The 10092-nt window shown below is 47.6% G+C and overlaps 1 protein-coding gene across 1 annotated transcript in view; it reads left to right on the top strand.

Annotated features, from left to right (window-relative positions):
• Window positions 1-776: 776 nt before the first annotated feature.
• The window catches only part of LOC144776166 (dynein light chain Tctex-type 5-B-like), a 60247-nt gene continuing 50931 nt past the window's right edge, over window positions 777-10092 (top strand). Inside the window, exon 1 of the mRNA XM_078659255.1 lies at window positions 777-848. The gene's annotated coding sequence lies outside the window, so the exon portion shown is untranslated. The remainder of the gene's footprint in view (window positions 849-10092) is intronic.

Raw genomic sequence — 10092 nt, 5'->3', positions numbered from 1 at the left:
AATGAAAAATATGGGCGGAGAATGGGCGGAGCTTCAAGTCTGTACTCCAATACAGCATGCCTCGCAGAGCACCGCATGCGCTGCCCAGGCTCGACCTAAAAACGACTACTACCTGCATCAACACCATTCTTAAACCTTTAAGTGGCTGGAATAGTCTGAACTGTCATGCTTATATGAGTGTGGTAGTGTTGGGTCTGTCATTTGCAGCACTGGAAGTGGCAATGGGTGGTGCAAAATACAGTGGCCTCCAGAAAAGGGCCATGGCACTTACCCATTTTACAAATTAAGCACTGTGTTTTTACAGTGCGACGTTTTTCTTGAGTCGCGCATTCAACTCTTGGCTTCTCCACTAATGCATAGTGTGATCTTGATGAAGTGGCTTTGTCCCTGCCATGCTCCAGCTGCTAAACGCGGAGCTCGTTAAACGTTCCTTAAGTCCTCTGCAATGCAAGTGGAGTTAGTGAGGGAAGGGGGCGTGCAGGGGTGGGAGAGCAATCCTTTCCTAGCAACCACATGACACAACACAAACACGAACCAGAACTCATTACAGAGGGCGGTTTTATGATCCAGGCGGTGGAGAAACGCACAAAGTGATGGGGGCGAAGTGGGGGGAAGATGAATGAAAACAAGGCGCTGGGAGAGTACCAGTCATTCTAGCGTTAAAGGCTGAGCGGAGCGTCCCAGACACCAGCTACCCCTCCACAGGAACGACAGGAAAGTTAGCATCCAGACAACAAGTGTCTTTTCTGGCCATAAAAACGCCACCTGCTGCAGGAGGGCTGCCAAGAAGAAACGGTGCTGTTTCTAGCGGTTTCCTTCAAAGATTGTGGGCCACTCAGTAAAAGAAGGTATCGTGTATTTTTGGGGGGTGGGGGCAGTGTGATTACAACTTTTTTTTTCCTAATAACTGTATTTTATTATTCGTACTATATCCGGGCTTAACATCCTGTCTGGTTGAATTTGAAAGGTGATGTGTTTGCACTCAGCACTGCAAGAGCGGTAATTGACATGACCCCCTGGCATGAATATATTGTTCCGACATAAAGTTTCATTTCAAAAGGTTTTGGGCAAAATAAAATTCTGTGTTGTGGTGAAAAAACTGTTAACAGAACGAGCAGAGTTTAGCAGTGTTGTTTTCGTATATAGTGCTGAGCAACTCGAGTGTGGTTTCAAAGCGCTGTAGGAGATACGTCACGCAGAGTTAGGGTCGTGGTTGCTCTCCCATGTGGTATATTTTGTCTAGAGGCAGATATATGTTTTATGTGGCGATCACCACAGGCGTTCACAGTTATAATGAGGGTCCTCTGAGGGCGATGTAGGGTTCGGTCTTGATCTTGCTAGTGGTACAGTGTAGTCTGGAAGGGTATTTTGAAGACCCAAGGTGAGAAAGTGAGAAACGTGGACAATAGGCGTGAGTCCTTCAAGTGTGAAACATATGGGATGGGAAAAGGGGTTCCGCTCAAAGCTGCCCTGTCCCCGGCTAGTGATTTTCCATCCTGTTTTGTCAGCCCTACAATACTAGTAAGCACAATGGAACTCGTGACTTCATGTTTACTATCTAAAAAGTGAAACTGCTCGTCTCGGCAGGCTAAATGTTGTTAACAGATGAAAAAGAACGGGCGGAACCCCCTCTCTTGACATGGGGTCTTCCGAGAACTCGGTAATACTCACTCAACAGTGCCCCTCGGACTGAACTCAGCCGGAAGAGGGGCGAGGTGTCCTGGAAAAAACTATATTGATTCCGGTCTTGAACTGATTTCTAAGTCTAGCTTATTGACAGCTTAATTTTTTTACAACCCTCAAGTAATCAAAATGATTCCTAAATTAAACAATACATACATGTGTGCATTTAAATTAGAAAGGCGTTTCAGCCGTCTTCATTCAACTGTTCTTCACATGTTGATTCTTCCAGCAAGGGGCAATGGGTACGCCTAGGGCACAATAAATAAAAAAAAAAACCAAGCATTGAAAATGCAATAGGTCTCGGATTTATTTGAGTTAGAGCTAATGGCATTGTAAATGGCAATGTCTTTTAGCCGTGGGTTATGGAGTGTATGCATGTGGTGTGTAGTGCAATTATGTGGGTTGGATTGAAATTGTAGCAATGGTGGCATGCTGCGCTTTAGATGAATATGTTTAAAAGTAAAGTGCACCATACTGCGATTGCTACAATAGTTAATTGTGGATGCGTTAACAATTGATGTGTGCACTGATGGCTCACTCTGCTGTCTCTCATGCTGTCACTCTCACTCTGCTGTCACTCTCACTCTGCTGTCACTCTCACTCTGCTGTCACTCATGCTGTCACTCTCACTCTCTCACTCTTCTGTCTCTCATGCTGTCACTCTCTCTCTGCTGTCACTCTCACTCTGCTGTCACTTATGCTGTCCCTCTGCTGTCACTCATGCTGTCACTCTCACTCTGCTGTCTCTCTCTCTGCTGTCACTCTCACTCTGTTGGCTCTCACTCTGCTGTCACTCATGCTGTCACTCTCACTCTGCTGTCACTCTCTCTCTGCTGTTACTCTCACTCTGTTGGCTCTCACTCTGCTGTCACTCTCACTCTGCTGTCACTCATGCTGTCACTCTCACTCTGCTGTCACTCATGCTGCCACTCTCACTCTGCTGTCACTCATGTTGTCACTCTAACTCTGCTGTCACTCATGCTGCCACTCTCACTCTGCTGCCACTCTCACTCTGCTGTCACTCTCACTCTGCTGTCACTCATGCTGCCACTCTCACTCTGCGGACACTCTCACTCTGCTGTCACTCATGCTGTCACTGTCACTCTGCTCTCGCTCATGCTGTCACTCTCACTCTGCTGTCACTCTCACTCTGCTGTCTCTCACTCTGCTGTCTCTCACTCTGCTGTCTCTCATGCTGTCACTCTCGCTCTGCTGTCACTCATGCTGTCACTCTCACTCTGCTGTCACTCTCACTCTGCTGTCACTATCACTCTGCTGTCACTCTTACTCTCACTCTGCTGTCTCTCATGCTGCCACTCTCTCTCTGCTGTCACTCTCACTCTGCTGTCACTCTCACTCTGCTGTCACTCATGCTGTCACTCTGCTGTCACTCATGCTGTCACTCTCACTCTGCTGTCACTATCTCTCTGCTGTCACTTTCACTCTGTTGGCTCTCACTCTGCTGTCACTCTCACTCTGCTGTCACTCATGCTGTCACTCTCAATCTGCTGTCACTCTCTGCTGTCACTCTCACTCTGTTGGCTCTCACTCTGCTGTCTCTCATGCTGTCACTCTCACTCTGCTGTCACTCTCACTCTGCTGTCACTCTCACTCTGCTGTCACTCATGCTGTCACTCTCACTCTCTCACTCTGCTGTCTCTCATGCTGTCACTCTCTCTCTGCTGTCACTCTCACTCTGCTGTCACTCATGCTGTCACTATGCTGTCACTCATGCTGTCACTCTCACTCTGCTGTCTCTCTGCTGTCACTCTCACTCTGTTGGCTCTCACTCTGCTGTCACTCATGCTGTCACTCTCACTCTGCTGTCACTCTCTCTGCTGTTACTCTCACTCTGTTGGCTCTCACTCTGCTGTCACTCTCACTCTGCTGTCACTCATGCTGTCACTCTCACTCTGCTGTCACTCATGCTGCCACTCTCACTCTGCTGTCACTCATGTTGTCACTCTAACTCTGCTGTCACTCATGCTGCCACTCTCACTCTGCTGGCACTCTCACTCTGCTGTCACTCTCACTCTGCTGTCACTCATGCTGTCACTCTCACTCTGCTGTCACTCATGCTGCCACTCTCACTCTGCTGTCACTCATGTTGTCACTCTAACTCTGCTGTCACTCATGCTGCCACTCTCACTCTGCGGACACTCTCACTCTGCTGTCACTCATGCTGTCACTCTAACTCTGCTCTCACTCATGCTGTCACTCTCACTCTGCTGTCACTCTCACTCTGCTGTCTCTCACTCTGCTGTCTCTCACTCTGCTGTCTCTCATGCTGTCACTCTCGCTCTGCTGTCACTCATGCTGTCACTCTCACTCTACTGTCACTCTCACTCTGCTGTCACTCTCACTCTGCTGTCACTCTCACTCTCACTCTGCTGTCTCTCATGCTGCCACTCTCTCTCTGCTGTCACTCTCACTCTGCTGTCACTCTCACTCTGCTGTCACTCTCACTCTGCTGTCACTCATGCTGTCACTCTGCTGTCACTCATGCTGTCACTCTCACTCTGCTGTCACTATCTCTCTGCTGTCACTCTCACTCTGTTGGCTCTCACTCTGCTGTCACTCTCACTCTGCTGTCACTCATGCTGTCACTCTCAATCTGCTGTCACTCTCTCTCTGCTGTCACTCTCACTCTGTTGGCTCTCACTCTGCTGTCTCTCATGCTGTCACTCTCGCTCTGCTGTCACTCATGCTGTCACTCTCACTCTGCTGTCACTCTCACTCTGCTGTCACTCTCACTCTCACTCTCACTCTGCTGTCACTCATGCTGCCACTCTCACTCTGCTGCCACTCTCACTCTGCTGTCACTCATGCTGCCACTTACTCTGCTGTCACTTTCACTCTGCTGTCACTCATGCTGTCACGCTCACTCTGCTCTCACTCATGCTGTCACTCTCACTCTGCTGTCACTCTCGCTCTGCTGTCACTCATGCTGTCACTCATGCTGTCACTCATGCTGTCACTCTCACTCTGCTGTCACTCTCACTCTGCTGTCTCATGCTGTCACTCTCACTCTGCTGTCACTCTCTCTGCTGTCACTCTCACTCTGCTGTCACTCTCACTCTGCTGTCACTCATGCTGTCACTCTCACTCTGCTGTCACTCATGCTGTCACTCTCACTCTGCTGTCACTCATGCTGTCACTCTCACTCTGCTGTCACTCTCACTCTGCTGTCACTCTCACTCTGCTGTCACTCTCACTCTGCTGTCACTCTGCTGTCACTCATGCTGTCACTCTCACTCTGCTGTCACTCATGCTGTCACTCTCGCTCTGCTGTCACTCTCACACTGCTATTTCAAAGAACAGTGGTCCTAAGCATAGAAGGGATAATAACAAAAAGTTTTTATAGACTTCAAAGCGCGGGGACGCACTGGGTCAGTGTAACCAGGCGCTCTACAAACTCCCGTAACATAGCATAACTTCAATAAGCACTATAAAGTTGATGCCTATGTCCAGCCGGACATGGAATGTTTATTAAAACGATGTATAGATACGAAAAAATGAAAACAAAAACAAATACATTAGGGCACAGTCCTGTACCCAACATGAGGAAAAATTAGAATAGAAATATGGAGAAAAAGTGAACGAAATATCAGGCAATAACTTTGGAGTCAATCGTGGCTTGCATCTTATTACATAGTACAGCAAGCTCTAACCGAAAATAACCACAATATAGAGACACAATGGTTAACCGCATGCGCGCTGCGGCGATTTTCGCGCTACGCAGCTTTTTTCAAAAAGCCGCGTTAGATGGCGAGCTCAGCTCGTCATCAGCGTGGGAGCGGCGCAACTGATGATGAGCTGAGCTCGTCATCAGCGCCGAAGGGGTTAATTTGTAGTACTGTTTGTGAAAGTCGACGTTTCGATCCCACGCGCCTACATTACCGGGATCATCATCAGGACTAATTGATATAATTGCCTGGTTGATAACATTTAGCCTGTTGGAATAAGGGGAGAGAAAAAACAGAAGATAGTGACCCAAGAGAATCACATAAGGTTCAAGTACGGGCATGTCAACAATAATTGGTGGTGAGGGTGACATCATTATAACAGACTATTTGTGACTCAATCTTTAGATTTATTCCGACAACCGGTGCCAAATTGGTGCTGGTGGTGCGAGGAGCCTGGAACAGCACGTTGTGAGTGCGGCTTAGCAGTGGCTTTCAGGGAAGGGGTTTGAATCATGCTTCAAGGCTGTTTGTCGTCGTTTTGAAGTGAAGGACGGCAAAAGTTTGTAACGTGATACGATGGCAGTGAAGATAGTGAATGAAAATTCAACAACGCAGTGAATGATCTGGACGCGCTCGGGAATTTAAGTGATTATTACGCGCAGTGTGGGTGGGACCGGTGTCTGGGGAACACCGAGGTATTCCATAAGGGAATACCGCTTTGATGGATTAAAATGAACTGCGCAGTTTAATCAAAATCAGTGAGTGTACAGGTAAATGACAATGTTGAGAATACCGCAGTGATGGAATAACCTGTGAAGTGCAGGTTCATGACAATGTAGGTAGGCGGCGGAGGGGCGAGATGTGCCGCTACCCTTGTTGTGGCTCAAGACGGGTCATAGGCGTCCTAGGGTTGGTCCCAAGTCGAGGCGCTTGGTGTGTTCTCCTGCAAAAAGTTCAGGTAAAACGTTCGCTTTACTGAGACCAATGGATGAACAAGGGTATGCTGGGATAGCGGTGGAAACAGCCTTGCCGTAATTACCTTGTATTTAATCAATGTTCATGGACCAGTGTGTTTCGGGTTTCTGTGTACGCCCGGGTCCTGCGGGATTATCCAAGAATACCGAATGCAATGGCGGTTTGGTTCCGTTTGGAGCTGAAATTGGGATAAGGAGTAAATTATCCCAGCAAACTGTTTGAAATTATCCCAGCAAACTGTTTGAAACTAAACTCAGATAAAACTGAGGTGGTCACCTTTGGCCTTCTCAGTCCTAACTGGTCCCCAACATGGTGGCCATCATCATTCGGAGCCTTGCCAAAACCGGCCACAAAAGTGAGAAATTTGGGCGTCATCTTCGATGACAAATTGAACTTTATGGCCCATGCCAATCAAACGGCCACCACAGCATTCTACAAACTACGCCTGGTTAGGAAGATCCTCCCTTTCCTTCCTAAAAATGTAGCCAAGACCTTGGTCAGCTCTCTGGTCCTAACAGCACTGGATTACTGCAATGGTCTGTTCTCCAATGCCCAAGTCAGAGTAATCAAGAAAATGCAGACAATCCAAAATGCTGCAGCCAGACTTCTTTCAGACACTCCCAAATTCAAGCCCATAGCTGAGACTTTAAGAAGTTTTCATTGGCTCTCTGTTGGGAACAGAATTAAATTTAAAACACTATGTATTGTCTACAAATCGCTACATCACCAAGCACCCCAATTTTTGAGAGACCATCTTGTTCCATACGCTCCCTCTCGAACACTCCGTTCAGCAAAACAGAACGATTTGGTAGTACCTCGGACTAAGCTGGTCAACTGGGGAGACAGGCGCTTCCTGGTCGCCGCTCCAAAACTGTGGAACACTCTCCCACAATTCATAAGATCCAGCCCAAATCTTATCTCTTTCAGGAAGAAACTGAAAACATGGTTATTCAATCTCTAAAAATTGAACAAAATTACACAGGAGAGCAAACAAATGTACAGCGCCGAGACGCCTGCGGGCAATTGTTCGCGCTTAACAAATGTTAAAAATAAATAAATAAATAAATTAGCCAACTAGGAACACCCTTACCTGCGTGGAGGTCGGGTAGCGGGGTTCGGGTGGGGGGGGGGGAAATTAGGGATTCAGAGCCGCTTACCTCAAAGGAGCCTCGGGTGGAGTAGACGCTGTGGTCGTTCCTCCATATACCGCGTGGTAGCTGGAACACTCTGGCACAGGGCTGCCCTGGTTTTAACCAAGAGTGTATGCGCACCATTTTGGTAATGGGGCGTTAAAAGAGAGGGTAGGACTACAGTGGTGTGAAAATTAGGTGTTGGGGCGTTGAAAGAGAGGGTAGGACTACAGTGGTGTGAAAATGGCGATGGCCATCTTGGGACGGTGAGCAAGGGTGGTGAAAATTATTTGTGAAGTGGACATTCCAATATAAGTACCCGATTTGTGAAGGATTAACGTGCCTTTTGGTGACAATATTTACATAATTTACACATTAATCAAGTACTGATATATACATATGTACAATTTGCACAGTTCAGACTGCTAATTTACTAATTTTGGCAAAATTACGGCACATTTAGTGCAAGGTTCACACAGTTGTATGCATATATACATACATGTACAGATCACGCAGTTCAGACTGCTAAATTATCCATTTGGGCACAATTACGCTATGCCTCTTTGGTCAGAAAAGGTTTAGGTTACATCATCCTCCATTGTGTGTTAACCAGTTATGGGGAGTGCTCCATTGAATTGCCCAAAGTTCCAGGTTGTTAAGAGTTCATATTTCAGGTGGTTTCAAGTTCAAAATAAAGTGGTACATTCTTCTGTTCTGTTCAGCCTGTTTCTTATGGAGTCAAAAAGAATTATGGATTTAAGCTCTTCTCTGTTCAGTAATTGTGACATGTTACCACCTCGCTGTGGCAATTTCAGTGCTTTCAAGACTGTCCAGCGAATGTCATCCTAGCTATGATTGGTATCCGAGAAGTGGTCAACCAGTGGGGCATCTGGTGTCCTGCACCTAATACGGCTTCTATGTTGGCAGATTCTAGTCTTTACCTTTTGTGTCGTTTGACCGATATAGACTTTATTGCAAGGAGAGTATATTGGATAAATCACGTTACAAGTATTACAATTTGAAAACGTGTTGCATCTCACTGTAGTATTGTTGAATGTGTAAATTTTACCTTCAATTGAAATAACACAAACATCTGCTGTCACTCATGCTGTCACTCTGCTGTCACTCATGCTGTCACTCTCACTCTGCTGTCTCTCTGCTGTCACTCTCACTCTGTTGGCTCTCACTCTGCTGCCACTCATGCTGTCACTCTCACTCTGCTGTCACTCTTTCTCTGCTGTTACTCTCACTCTGTTGGCTCTCACTCTGCTGTCACTCTCACTCTGCTGTCACTCATGCTGTCACTCTCACTCTGCTGTCACTCATGCTGCCACTCTGACTCTGCTGTCACTCTCACTCTGCTGTCACTCATGTTGTCACTCTAACTCTGCTGTCACTCGTGCTGCCACTCTCACTCTGCTGCCACTCTCACTCTGCCGTCACTCTCACTCTGCTGTCACTCATGCTGCCACTCTCACTCTGCTGACACTCTCACTCTGCTGTCACTCATGCTGTCACTCTCACTCTGCTCTCACTCATGCTATCACTCTCACTCCGCTGTCACTCTCACTCTCCTGTCTCTCACTCTGCTGTCTCTCACTCTGCTGTCTCTCATGCTGTCACTCTCGCTCTGCTGTCACTCATGCTGTCACTCTCACTCTGCTGTCACTCTCACTCTGCTGTCACTCTCACTCTCACTCTCACTCTCACTCTGCTGTCTCTCATGCTGCCACTCTCTCTCTGCTGTCACTCTCACTCTGCTGTCACTCTCACTCATGCTGTCACTCATGCTGTCACTCATGCTGTCACTCTCACTCTGCTGTCACTCTCACTCTGCTGTCACTCTCACTCTCACTCTGCTGTCACTCATGCTGCCACTCTCACTCTGCTGCCACTCTCACTCTGCTGCCACTCTCACTCTGCTGTCACTCACGCTGCCACTCACTCTGCTGTCACTTTCCCTCTGCTGTCACTCATGCTGTCATTCTCACTCTGCTCTCACTCATGCTGTCACTCTGCTGTCACTCTCACTCTGCTGTCACTCTCACTCTGCTGTCTCTCACACTCTGCTGTCTCTCATGCTGTCACTCTCGCTCTGCTGTCACTCATGCTGTCACTCTCACTCTGCTGTCACTCTCACTCTGCTGTCACTCTCACTCTGCTGTCTCATGCTGTCACTCTCACTCTGCTGTCACTCTCACTCTGCTGTCACTCATGCTGTCACTCTCACTCTGCTGTCACTCATGCTGTCACTCTCACTCTGCAGTCACTCATGCTGTCACTCTCACTCTGCTGTCACTCTCACTCTGCTGTCACTCTCACTCTGCTGTCACTCTGCTGTCACTCTCACTCTGCTGTCACTCATGCTGTCACTCTCACTCTGCTGTCACTCATGCTGTCACTCTCGCTCTGCTGTCACTCTCACACTGCTATTTCAAAGAACAGTGGTCCTAACCATAGAAGGGATAATAACAAAAAGTTTTTATAGACTTCAAAGCGCGGGGACGCACTGGGTCAGTGTAACCAGGCGCTCTACAAACTCCCGTAACATAGCATAACTTCAATAAGCACTATAAAGTTGATGCCTATGTCCAGCTGGACATGGAATGTTTATTGAA

The sequence above is a fragment of the Lissotriton helveticus genome, chromosome 1_1, assembly GCF_964261635.1.
Source record: "Lissotriton helveticus chromosome 1_1, aLisHel1.1, whole genome shotgun sequence".
NCBI lineage: Eukaryota > Metazoa > Chordata > Amphibia > Caudata > Salamandridae > Lissotriton > Lissotriton helveticus.
Note: the sequence above shows the minus strand (reverse complement) of the source record. Positions and strands in the feature narration are given on the sequence as shown.